General features: G+C 32.1%; 7 non-coding genes across 7 annotated transcripts; all 7 read right to left on the bottom strand.

Annotated features, from left to right (window-relative positions):
• Positions 1–139: 139 nt before the first annotated feature.
• TRNAI-AAU (transfer RNA isoleucine (anticodon AAU)) lies at positions 140–213 on the bottom strand. The gene has a single exon. It is a non-coding gene; the product is annotated as a tRNA-Ile (tRNA).
• Positions 214–2,729: 2,516 nt separating this feature from the next.
• Positions 2,730–2,803, bottom strand: TRNAI-AAU (transfer RNA isoleucine (anticodon AAU)). Its single transcript has one exon. It is a non-coding gene; the product is annotated as a tRNA-Ile (tRNA).
• Positions 2,804–3,592: 789 nt separating this feature from the next.
• Positions 3,593–3,666, bottom strand: TRNAI-AAU (transfer RNA isoleucine (anticodon AAU)). Its single transcript has one exon. It is a non-coding gene; the product is annotated as a tRNA-Ile (tRNA).
• Positions 3,667–8,893: 5,227 nt separating this feature from the next.
• TRNAI-AAU (transfer RNA isoleucine (anticodon AAU)) lies at positions 8,894–8,967 on the bottom strand. The gene has a single exon. It is a non-coding gene; the product is annotated as a tRNA-Ile (tRNA).
• Positions 8,968–10,872: 1,905 nt separating this feature from the next.
• TRNAI-AAU (transfer RNA isoleucine (anticodon AAU)) lies at positions 10,873–10,946 on the bottom strand. Its single transcript has one exon. It is a non-coding gene; the product is annotated as a tRNA-Ile (tRNA).
• A 789-nt stretch (positions 10,947–11,735) lies between these two features.
• On the bottom strand, positions 11,736–11,809 carry TRNAI-AAU (transfer RNA isoleucine (anticodon AAU)). Its single transcript has one exon. It is a non-coding gene; the product is annotated as a tRNA-Ile (tRNA).
• A 1,906-nt stretch (positions 11,810–13,715) lies between these two features.
• On the bottom strand, positions 13,716–13,789 carry TRNAI-AAU (transfer RNA isoleucine (anticodon AAU)). Its single transcript has one exon. It is a non-coding gene; the product is annotated as a tRNA-Ile (tRNA).
• Between the last annotated feature and the right edge of the window lie 232 nt (positions 13,790–14,021).

Below are 14,021 nucleotides of genomic sequence, written 5' to 3' on the forward strand. Positions count from 1 at the left end.
AGGAGCTTTCAGAATAATAATTAATTCTACAACTATATCAAATGTATTCATCCAATCCTTCAAGCAGCGTTTGATCCAAGGTGATAAACAGTCAAAAATGAGACACAAGAAAAATAATCTTTTTACAAACAATTAAACTTGGCCTGTACAGGGATCGAACCTGTGACCTTGGCGTTATTAGCACCACGCTCTAACCATCTGAGCTAACAGGCCATTTTGCACAAATTACTGGAAGTCCAGCATATGAAGAAGTGCTAATGATAGTTAACCCGGGAGATTTGGAAAGCTTTATTTCAGAGGTTTACCATGAAGTTATAAATATATAATTTCAACATGAAGAAACTTATATGACTTTAAAAAAATTTCAATACAAAAGAGATTTTCATACTTAGTGTTAGAACTTAGAACCATTAATGTTTTTTCCATGTGTTTTAGCAATAAATAACAATTCATCACCTATATGCAATTGATTCATTTAATCATTCTATCAGCTTCCCCTCAAAGGAAATATAGAGATACACATGATACAGAAGAAAATACATCTATTTTCAACATTAAAGGAGCATCAAGTATTGGCTTGGAGACGGATTGAAAGTATGTCCTTGGCATTTTTAACTTTATGCTCTAAAGACTAAACTAATAGGCTCACTAAATATATAGCATACTATTGAAGAAATAGCAGATGATGAAGTGCTACCTGATTGTTAACCCGGGATAGTTGGAAAGCTTATATTCAGCTGTTTACATTCATACTATTTTTATATTTCATCAACAAGACAAAACAAAAATGACCTCAATAAATTGCAATAAATAAGAGATTTAGTTACTTGGTGTTAGAACTTAGAACCATTAATAGATATTCCAGGAGCTCTCAGAATAATAATTAATTCTACAACTATATCAAATGTATTCATCCAATCCTTCAAGCAGCATTTGATCCAAGGTGATAAACAGTCAAAAATGAGACACAAGAAAAATTAATCTTTTTACAAACAATTAAACTTGGCCTGTACAGGGATCGAACCTGTGACCTAGGCGTTATTAGCACCACTCTCTAACCATCTGAGCTAACAGGCCGTTTTGCACTAATTCCTGGAAGTCCAGCATATGAAGAAGTGCTAATGATAGTTAACCCGGGAGATTTGGAAAGCTTAATTTCAGAGGTGTACCATGAAGTTATAAATATAAATTATCAACATGAAGAAACTAATATGACTTTAGAAAAATTACAATACAAAAGAGATTTTCATACTTAGTGTTAGAACTTAGAACCATTAATGTTTTTTCCATGTGTTTTAGCAATAAATAACAATTCATCACCTATATGCAATTGATTGATCTAATCATTCTATTAGCTTCCCCTCAAAGGAAATATAGACATACACATTATACAGAAGAAAATACATCTATTTTCAACATTAAAGGAGCATCAAGTATTGGCTTGGAGACTGATTGAAAGTATGTCCTTGGCATTTTTAACTTTATGCTCTCCAGACTAAACTAATAGGCTCAATAAATACATAGCATACTATTGAAGAAATAGCAGATGATGAAGTGCTACCGATTGTTAACCCGGGATATTTGGAAAGCTTATATTCAGCTGTTTACATTCATACTATCTTTATATTTCATCAACAAGACAAAACAAAAATGACCTCAATAAATTGCAATAAATAAGAGATTTAGTTACTTGGCGTTAGAACTTAGAACCATTAATAGATATTTCAGGAGCTTTCAGAATAATAATTAATTCTACAACTATATCAAATGTATTCATCCAATCCTTCAAGCAGCGTTTGATCCAAGGTGATAAACAGTCAAAAATGAGACACAAGAAAAATTAATCTTTTTACAAACAATTAAACTTGGCCTGTACAGAGATCGAACCTGTGACCTTGGCGTTATTAGCACCACGCTCTAACCATCTGAGCTAACAGGCCATTTTGCACAAATTACTGAAAGTCCAGCATATGAAGAAGTGCTAAGGATAGTTAACCCGGGAGATTTGGAAAGCTTAATTTCAGAGGTTTACCATGAAGTTATAAATATATAATTTCAACATGAAGAAACTTATATGACTTTAAAAAAATTACAATACAAAAGAGATTTTCATACTTAGTGTTAGAACTTAGAACCATTAATGTTTTTTCCATGTGTTTTAGCAATAAATAACAATTCATCACCTATATGCAATTGATTCATTTAATCATTCTATCAGCTTCCCCTCAAAGGAAATATAGAGATACACATGATACAGAAGAAAATACATCTATTTTCAACATTAAAGGAGCATCAAGTATTGGCTTGGAGACGGATTGAAAGTATGTCCTTGGCATTTTTAACTTTATGCTCTAAAGACTAAACTAATAGGCTCACTAAATATATAGCATACTATTGAAGAAATAGCAGATGATGAAGTGCTACTGATTGATAACCCGGGATAGTTGGAAAGCTTATATTCAGCTGTTTACATTCATACTATTTTTATATTTCATCAACAAGACAAAACAAAAATGACCTCAATAAATTGCAATAAATAAGAGATTTAGTTACTTGGTGTTAGAACTTAGAACCATTAATAGATATTCCAGGAGCTTTCAGAATAATAATTAATTCTACAACTATATCAAATGTATTCATCCAATCCTTCAAGCATCGTTTGATCCAAGGTGATAAACAGTCAAAAATGAGACACAAGAATAATTAATCTTTTTTCAAACAATTAAACTTGGCCTGTACAGGGATCGAACCTGTGACCTTGGCGTTATTAGCACCACGCTCTAACCATCTGAGCTAACAGGCCGGTCTGCACAAATTCCTGGAAGTCCAGCATATGAAGAAGTGCTAATGATAGTTAACCCGGGAGATTTGGAAAGCTTAATTTCGGAGGTTTACCATGAAGTTATAAATATATAATATCAACATGAAGAAACTAATATGACTTTAGAAAAATTACAATACAAAAGAGATTTTCATACTTAGTGTTAGAACTTAGAACCATTAATGTTTTTTCCATGTGTTTTAGCAATAAATAACAATTCATCACCTATATGCAATTGATTCATCTAATCATTGTGTCAGCTTCCCCTCGAAGGAAATATAGACATACACATTATACAGAAGAAAATACATCTATTTTCAACATTAAAGGAGCATCAAGTATTGGCTTGGAGACTGATTGAAAGTATGTCCTTGGCATTTTTAACTTTATGCTCTACAGACTAAACTAATAGGCTCAATAAATACATAGCATACTATTGAAGAAATAGCAGATGATGAAGTGCTACCGATTGTTAACCCGGGATAGATGGAAAGCTTATATTCAGCTGTTTACATTCATACTATCTTTATATTTCATCAACAAGACAAAACAAAAATGACCTCAATAAATTGCAATAAATAAGAGATTTAGTTACTTGGCGTTAGAACTTAGAACCATTAATAGATATTTCAGGAGCTTTCAGAATAATAATTAATTCTACAACTATATCAAATGTATTCATCCAATCCTTCAAGCAGCATTTGATCCAAGGTGATAAACAGTCAAAAATGAGTCACAAGAAACATTTATCTTTTTACAAACAATTAAACTTGGCCTGTACAGGGATCGAACCTGTGACCTTGGCGTTATTAGCACCACGCTCTAACCATCTGAGCTAACAGGCCATTTTACACAAATTACTGGAAGTTCAGCATATGAATAAGTGCTAATGATAGTTAACAGGGGAGATTTGGAAAGCTTAACTTCAGAGGTTTACCATGAAGTTATAAATATATAATATCAACATGAAGAAACTTATATGACTTTAAAAAAATTACAATACAAAAGAGATTTTCATACTTAGTGTTAGAACTTAGAACCATTAATGTTTTTTCCATGTGTTTTAGCAATAAATAACAATTCATCACCTATATGCTATTGATTCATTTAATCATTCTATCAGCTTCCCCTCAAAGGAAATATAGAGATACACATGATACAGAAGAAAATACATCTATTTTCAACATTAAAGGAGCATCAAGTATTGGCTTGGAGACGGATTGAAAGTATGTCCTTGGCATTTTTAACTTTATGCTCTGAAGACTAAACTAATAGGCTCACTAAATATATAGCATACTATTGAAGAAATAGCAGATGATGAAGTGCTACTGATTGTTAACCCGGGATAGTTGGAAAGCTTATATTCAGCTGTTTACATTCATACTATTTTTATATTTCATCAACAAGACAAAACAAAAATGACCTCAATAAATTGCAATAAATAAGAGATTTAGTTACTTGGTGTTAGAACTTAGAACCATTAATAGATATTCCAGGAGCTTTCAGAATAATAATTAATTCTACAACTATATCAAATGTATTCATCCAATCCTTCAAGCATCGTTTGATCCAAGGTGATAAACAGTCAAAAATGAGACACAAGAAAAATTGATCTTTTTTCAAACAATTAAACTTGGCCTGTACAGGGATCGAACCTGTGACCTTGGCGTTATTAGCACCACGCTCTAAACATCTGAGCTAACAGGCCGGTCTGCACAAATTCCTGGAAGTCCAGCATATGAAGAAGTGCTAATGATAGTTAACCCGGGAGATTTGGAAAGCTTAATTTCGGAGGTTTACCATGAAGTTATAAATATATAATATCAACATGAAGAAACTAATATGACTTTAGAAAAATTACAATACAAAAGAGATTTTCATACTTAGTGTTAGAACTTAGAACCATTAATGTTTTTTCCATGTGTTTTAGCAATAAATAACAATTCATCACCTATATGCAATTGATTCATTTAATCATTCTATCAGCTTCCCCTCAAAGGAAATATAGAGATACACATGATACAGAAGAAAATACATCTATTTTCAACATTAAAGGAGCATCAAGTATTGGCTTGGAGACGGATTGAAAGTATGTCCTTGGCATTTTTAACTTTATGCTCTACAGACTAAACTAATAGGCTCAATAAATACATAGCATACTATTGAAGAAATAGCAGATGATGAAGTGCTACCGATTGTTAACCCGGGATAGTTGGAAAGCTAATATTCAGCTGTTTACATTCATACTATCTTTATATTTCATCAACAAGACAAAACAAAAATGACCTCAATAAATTGCAATAAATAAGAGATTTAGTTACTTGGCGTTAGAACTTAGAACCATTAATAGATATTTCAGGAGCTTTCAGAATAATAATTAATTCTACAACTATATCAAATGTATTCATCCAATCCTTCAAGCAGCATTTGATCCAAGGTGATAAACAGTCAAAAATGAGTCACCATTAATAGATATTTCAGGAGCTTTCAGAACAATAATTAATTCTACAACTATATCAAATGTATTCATCCAATCCTTCAAGCAGCATTTGATCCAAGGTGATAAACAGTCAAAAATGAGACACAAGAAAAATTAATCTTTTTACAAACAATTAAACTTGGCCTGTACAGGGATCGAACCTGTGACCTTGGTGTTATTAGCACCACGCTCTAACCATCTGAGCTAACAGGCCATTTTGCACAAATTACTGGAAGTCCAGCATATGAAGAAGTGCTAATGATAGTTAACCCGGGAGATTTGGAAAGCTTAACTTCAGAGGTTTACCATGAAGTTATAAATATATAATATCAACATGAAGAAACTTATATGACTTTAAAAAAATTACAATACAAAAGAGATTTTCATACTTAGTGTTAGAACTTAAAACCATTAATGTTTTTTCCGTGTGTTTTAGCAATAAATAACAATTCATCACCTATATGCAATTGATTCATTTAATCATTCTATCAGCTTCCCCTCAAAGGAAATATAGAGATACACATGATACAGAAGAAAATACAGCTATTTTCAACATTAAAGGAGCATCAAGTATTGGCTTGGAGACTGATTGAAAGTATGTCCTTGGCATTTTTAACTTTATGCTCTCCAGACTAAACTAATAGGCTCAATAAATACATAGCATACTATTGAAGAAATAGCAGATGATGAAGTGCTACCGATTGTTAACCTGGGATAGTTGGAAAGCTTATATTCAGCTGTTTACATTCATACTATCTTTATATTTCATCAACAAGACAAAACAAAAATGACCTCAATAAATTGCAATAAATAAGAGATTTAGTTACTTGGCGTTAGAACTTAGAACCATTAATAGATATTTCAGGAGCTTTCAGAATAATAATTAATTCTACAACTATATCAAATGTATTCATCCAATCCTTCAAGCAGCATTTGATCCAAGGTGATAAACAGTCAAAAATGAGACACAAGAAAAATTAATCTTTTTACAAACAATTAAACTTGGCCTGTACATGGATCGAACCTGTGACCTTGGCGTTATTAGCACCACGCTCTAACCATCTGAGCTAACAGGCCATTTTGCACAAATTACTGGAAGTCCAGCATATGAAGAAGTGCTAATGATAGTTAACCCGGGAGATTTGGAAAGCTTAACTTCAGAGGTTTACCATGAAGTTATAAATATATAATATCAACATGAAGAAACTTATATGACTTTAAAAAAACTTACAATACAAAAGAGATTTTCATACTTAGTGTTAGAACTTAGAACCATTAATGTTTTTTCCATGTGTTTTAGCAATAAATAACAATGCATCACCTATATGCAATTGATTCATTTAATCATTCTATCAGCTTCCCCTCAAAGGAAATATAGAGATACACATGATACAGAAGAAAATACATCTATTTTCAACATTAAAGGAGCATCAAGTATTGGCTTGGAGACGGATTGAAAGTATGTCCTTGGCATTTTTAACTTTATGCTCTGAGGACTAAACTAATAGGCTCACTAAATATATAGCATACTATTGAAGAAATAGCAGATGATGAAGTGCTACTGATTGTTAACCCGGGATAGTTGGAAAGCTTATATTCAGCTGTTTACATTCATACTATTTTTATATTTCATCAACAAGACAAAACAAAAATGACCTCAATAAATTGCAATAAATAAGAGATTTAGTTACTTGGTGTTAGAACTTAGAACCATTAATAGATATTCCAGGAGCTTTCAGAATAATAATTAATTCTACAACTATATCAAATGTATTCATCCAATCCTTCAAGCATCGTTTGATCCAAGGTGATAAACAGTCAAAAATGAGACACAAGAAAAATTAATCTTTTTTCAAACAATTAAACTTGGCCTTTACAGGTATCGAACCTGTGACCTTGGCGTTATTAGCACCACGCTCTAACCATCTGAGCTAACAGGCCGGTCTGCACAAATTCCTGGAAGTCCAGCATATGAAGAAGTGCTAATGATAGTTAACCCGGGAGATTTGGAAAGCTTAATTTCGGAGGTTTACCATGAAGTTATAAATATATAATATCAACATGAAGAAACTAATATGACTTTAGAAAAATTACAATACAAAAGAGATTTTCATACTTAGTGTTAGAACTTAGAGCCATTAATGTTTTTTCCATGTGTTTTAGCAATAAATAACAATTCATCACCTATATGCAATTGATTCATCTAATCATTGTGTCAGCTTCCCCTCGAAGGAAATATAGACATACAAATGATACTGAAGAAAATACATCTATTTTCAACATTAAAGGAGCATCAAGTATTGGCTTAGAGACTGATTGAAAGTATGTTCTTGGCATTGTTAACTTTATGCTCTAAAGACTAAACTAAGAGGCTCAATAAATATATAGCATACTATTGAAGAAATAGCAGATGATGAAGTGCTACCGATTGTTAACCCGGGATAGTTGAAAAGCTTATATTCAGCTGTTTACATTCATACTATCTTTATATTTCATCAACAAGACAAAACAAAAATGACCTCAATAAATTTCAATAAATAAGAGATTTAGTTACTTGGCGTTAGAACTTAGAACCATTAATAGATATTCCAGGAGCTTTCAGAATAATAATTAATTCTACAACTATATCAAATGTATTCATCCAATCCTTCAAGCAGCATTTGATCCAAGGTGATAAACAGTCAAAAATGAGACACAAGAAAAATTAATCTTTTTTCAAACAATTAAACTTGGCCTTTACAGGGATCGAACCTGTGACCTTGGCGTTATTAGAACCACGCTCTAACCATCTGAGCTAACAGGCCATTTTGCACAAGTTCCTGGACGTCCAGCATATGAAGAAGTGCTAATGATAGTTAACCCGGGAGATTTGGAAAGCTTAATTTCGGAGGTTTACCATGAAGTTATAAATATATATTATCAACATGAAGAAACTAATATGACTTTAGAAAAATTACAATACAAAAGAGATTTTCATACTTAGTGTTAGAACTTAGAGCCATTAATGTTTTTTCCATGTGTTTTAGCAATAAATAACAATTCATCACCTATATGCAATTGATTCATCTAATCATTCTATCAGCTTCCCCTCAAAGGAAATATAGAGATACACATGATACAGAAGAAAATACTTCTATTTTCAACATTAAAGGAGCATCAAGTATTGGCTTGGAGACTGATTGAAAGTATGTCCCTGGCATTTTTAACTTTATGCTCTAAAGACTAAACTAATAGGCTCACTAAATATATAGCATACTATTGAAGAAATAGCAGATGATGAAGTGCTACTGATTGTTAACCCGGGATAGTTGGAAAGCTTATATTCAGCTGTTTACATTCATACTATCTTTATATTTCATCAACAAGACAAAACAAAAATGACCTCAATAAATTGCAATAAATAAGAGATTTAGTTACTTGGCGTTAGAACTTAGAACCAATTATAGATATTCCAGGAGCTTTCAGAATAATAATTAATTCTACAACTATATCAAATGTATTCATCCAATCCTTCAAGTAGCTTTTGATCCATGGTGATAAACAGTCAAAAATGAGACACAAGAAAAATTAATCTTTTTACAAACAATTAAACTTGGCCTGTACAGGGATCGAACCTGTGACCTTGGCGTTATTAGCACCACGCTCTAACCATCTGAGCTAACAGGCCGTTTTGCACAAATTCCTGGAAGTCCAGCATATGAAGAAGTGCTAATGATAGTTAACCCGGGAGATTTGGAAAGCTTAATTTCAGAGGTTTACCATGAAGTTATACTTATATAATATCAACATGAAGAAACTAATATGACTTTAAAAAATTACAATACAAAAGAGATTTTCATACTTAGTGTTAGAACTTAGAACCATTAATGTTTCTTCCATGTGTTTTAGCAAGAAATAACAACCATCTGAGCTAACAGGCCATTTTGCACAAATACCTGGAAGTCGAGCATATGAAGAAGTGCTAATGATAGTTAACCCGGGAGATTTGGAACACTTAATTTCAGAGGTGTACCATGAAGTTATAAATATAAATTATCAACATGAAGAAACTAATATGACTTTAGAAAAATTACAATACAAAAGAGATTTTCATACTTAGTGTTAGAACTTAGAACCATTAATGTTTTTTCCATGTGTTTTAGCAATAAATAACAATTCATCACCTATATGCAATTGATTCATTTAATCATTCTATCAGCTTCCCCTCAAAGGAAATATAGAGATACACATGATACAGAAGAAAATACATCTATTTTCAACATTACAGGAGCATCAAGTATTGGCTTGGAGACTGATTGAAAGTATGTTCTTGGCATTTTTAACTTTATGCTCTACAGACTAAACTAATAGGCTCAATAAATACATAGCATAATATTGAAGAAATAGCATATGATGAAGTTCTACCGATTGTTAACCCAGGATAGTTGGAAAGCTTATATTCAGCTGTTTACATTCATACTATCTTTATATTTCATCAACAAGACAAAACAAAAATGACCTCAATAAATTGCAATAAATAAGAGATTTAGTTACTTGGCGTTAGAACTTAGAACCATTAATAGATATTTCAGGAGCTTTCAGAATAATAATTAATTCTACAACTATATCAAATGTATTCATCCAATCCTTCAAGCAGCGTTTGATCCAAGGTGATAAACAGTCAAAAAAGAGACACAAGAAAAATTAATCTTTTTTCAAACAATTAAACTTGGCCTGTACAGGGATCGAACCTGTGACATTGGCGTTATTAGCACCACGCTCTAACCATCTGAGCTAACAGGCCGGTCTGCACAAATCCCTGGAAGTCCAGCATATGAAGAAGTGCTAATGATAGTTAACCCGGGAGATTTGAAAGCTTAATTTCGGAGGTTTACCATGAAGTTATAAATATATAATACCAACATGAAGAAACTAATATGACTTTAGAAAAATTACAATACAAAAGAGATTTTCATACTTAGTGTTAGAACTTAGAGCCATTAATGTTTTTTCCATGTGTTTTAGCAATAAATAACAATTCATCACCTATATGCAATTGATTCATCTAATCATTGTGTCAGCTTCCCCCCCGAAGGAAATATAGACATACAAATGATACTGAGGAAAATACATCTATTTTCAACATTAAAGAAGCATCAAGTATTGGCTTAGAGACTGATTGAAAGTATGTTCTTGGCATTGTTAACTTTATGCTCTAAAGACTAAACTAATAGGCTCAATAAATATATAGCATACTATTGAAGAAATAGCAGATGATGAAGTGCTACCGATTGTTAACCCGGGATAGTTGGAAAGCTTATATTCAGCTGTTTACATTCATACTATATTTATATTTCATCAACAAGACAAAACAAAAATGACCTCAATAAATTGCAATAAATAAGAGATTTAGTTACTTGGCGTTAGAACTTAGAACCATTAATAGATATTTCAGGAGCTTTCAGAATAATAATTAATTCTACAACTATATCAAATGTATTCATCCAATCCTTTAAGCAGCGTTTGATCCAAGGTGATAAACAGTCAAAAATGAGACACAAGAAACATTTATCTTTTTACAAACAATTAAACTTGGCCTGTACAGGGATCGAACCTGTGACCTTGGCGTTATTAGCACCACGCTCTAACCATCTGAGCTAACAGGCCATTTTGCACAAATGACTGGAAGTCCAGCATATGAAGAAGTGCTAATGATAGTTAACCCGGGAGATTTGGAAAGCTTAATTTCAGAGGTTTACCATGAAGTTATAAATATATAATATCAACATGAAGAAACTAATATGACTTTAGAAAAATTACAATACAAAAGAGATTTTCATACTTAGTGTTAGAACTTAGAACCATTAATGTTTTTTCCATGTGTTTTAGCAATAAATAACAATTCATCACCTATATGCAATTGATTCATCTAAACATTCTATCAGCTTCCCCTCAAAGGAAATATAGAGATACACATTATACAGAAGAAAATACATCTATTTTCAACATTAAAGGAGCATCAAGTATTGGCTTGGAGACTGATTGAAAGTATGTCCCTGGCATTTTTAACTTTATGCTCTAAAGACTAAACTAATAGGCTCACTAAATATATAGCATACTATTGAAGAAATAGCAGATGATGAAGTGCTACTGATTGTTAACCCGGGATAGTTGGAAAGCTTATATTCAGCTGTTTACATTCATACTATCTTTATATTTCATCAACAAGACAAAACAAAAATGACCTCAATAAATTGCAATAAATATGAGATTTAGTTACTTGGCGTTAGAACTTAGAACCATTAATAGATATTCCAGGAGCTTTCAGAATAATAATTAATTCTACAACTATATCAAATGTATTCATCCAATCCTTCAAGTAGCTTTTGATCCATGGTGATAAACAGTCAAAAATGAGACACAAGAAAAATTAATCTTTTTACAAACAATTAAACTTGGCCTGTACAGGGATCGAACCTGTGACCTTGGCGTTATTAGCACCACGCTCTAACCATCTGAGCTAACAGGCCGTTTTGCACAAATTCCTGGAAGTCCAGCATTTGAAGAAGTGCTAATGATAGTTAACCCGGGAGATTTGGAAAGCCTAATTTCAGAGGTTTACCATGAAGTTATACTTATATAATATCAACATGAAGAAACTAATATGACTTTAAAAAATTACAATACAAAAGAGATTTTCATACTTAGTGTTAGAACTTAGAACCATTAATGTTTCTTCCATGTGTTTTAGCAATAAATAACAACCATCTGAGCTAACAGGCCATTTTGCACAAATACCTGGAAGTCGAGCATATGAAGAAGTGCTAATGATAGTTAACCCGGGAGATTTGGAAAGCTTAATTTCAGAGGTGTACCATGAAGTTATAAATATAAATTATCAACATGAAGAAACTAATATGACTTTAGAAAAATTACAATACAAAAGAGATTTTCATACTTAGTGTTAGAACTTAGAGCCATTAATGTTTTTTTCCATGTGTTTTAGCAATAAATAACAATTCATCACCTATATGCAATTGATTGATCTAATCATTCTATTAGCTTCCCCTCAAAGGAAATATAGACATACACATTATACAGAAGAAAATACATCTATTTTCAACATTAAAGGAGCATCAAGTATTGGCTTGGAGACTGATTGAAAGTATGTCCTTGGCATTTTTAACTTTATGCTCTCCAGACTAAACTAATAGGCTCAATAAATACATAGCATACTATTGAAGAAATAGCAGATGATGAAGTGCTACCGATTGTTAACCCGGGATATTTGGAAAGCTTATATTCAGCTGTTTACATTCATACTATCTTTATATTTCATCAACAAGACAAAACAAAAATGACCTCAATAAATTGCAATAAATAGGAGATTTAGTTACTTGGCGTTAGAACTGAGAACCATTAATAGATATTTCAGGAGCTTTCAGAATAATAATTAATTCTACAACTATATCAAATGTATTCATCCAATCCTTCAAGCAGCGTTTGATCCAAGGTGATAAACAGTCAAAAATGAGACACAAGAAAAATTAATCTTTTTACAAACAATTAAACTTGGCTTGTACAGGGATCGAACCTGTGACCTTGGCGTTATTAGCACCACGCTCTAACCATCTGAGCTAACAGGCCATTTTGCACAAATTACTGGAAGTCCAGCATATGAAGAAGTGCTAATGATAGTTAACCTGGGAGATTTGGAAAGCTTAACTTCAGAGATTTACCATGAAGTTATAAATATATAATATCAACATGAAGAAACTTATATGACTTTAAAAAAATTACAATACAAAAGAGATTTTCATACTTAGTGTTAGAACTTAGAACCATTAATGTTTTTTCCATGTGTTTTAGCAATAAATAACAATTCATCACCTATATGCAATTGATTCATTTAATCATTCTATCAGCTTCCCCTCAAAGGAAATATAGAGATACACATGATACAGAAGAAAATACATCTATTTTCAACATTAAAGGAGCATCAAGTATTGGCTTGGAGACGGATTGAAAGTATGTCCTTGGCATTTTTAACTTTATGCTCTGAAGACTAAACTAATAGGCTCACTAAATATATAGCATACTATTGAAGAAATAGCAGATGATGAAGTGCTACTGATTGTTAACCCGGGATAGTTGGAAAGCTTATATTCAGCTGTTTACATTCATACTATTTTTATATTTCATCAACAAGACAAAACAAAAATGACCTCAATAAATTGCAATAAATAAGAGATTTAGTTACTTGGTGTTAGAACTTAGAACCATTAATAGATATTCCAGGAGCTTTCAGAATAATAATTAATTCTACAACTATATCAAATGTATTCATCCAATCCTTCAAGCATCGTTTGATCCAAGGTGATAAACAGTCAAAAATGAGACACAAGAAAAATTCATCTTTTTTCAAACAATTAATCTTGGCCTGTACAGGGATCGAACCTGTGACCTTGGCGTTATTAGCACCACGCTCTAACCATCTGAGCTAACAGGCCGGTCTGCACAAATTCCTGGAAGTCCAGCATATGAAGAAGTGCTAATGATAGTTAACCCGGGAGATTTGGAAAGCTTAATTTCGGAGGTTTACCATGAAGTTATAAATATATAATATCAACATGAAGAAACTAATATGACTTTAGAAAAATTACAATACAAAAGAGATTTTCATACTTAGTGTTAGAACTTAGAGCCATTAATGTTTTTTCCATGTGTTTTAGCAATAAATAA

Source organism: Lissotriton vulgaris, chromosome 4_1, assembly GCF_964263255.1.
Source record: "Lissotriton vulgaris chromosome 4_1, aLisVul1.2, whole genome shotgun sequence".
NCBI classification, from domain to species: Eukaryota; Metazoa; Chordata; class Amphibia; order Caudata; family Salamandridae; genus Lissotriton; species Lissotriton vulgaris.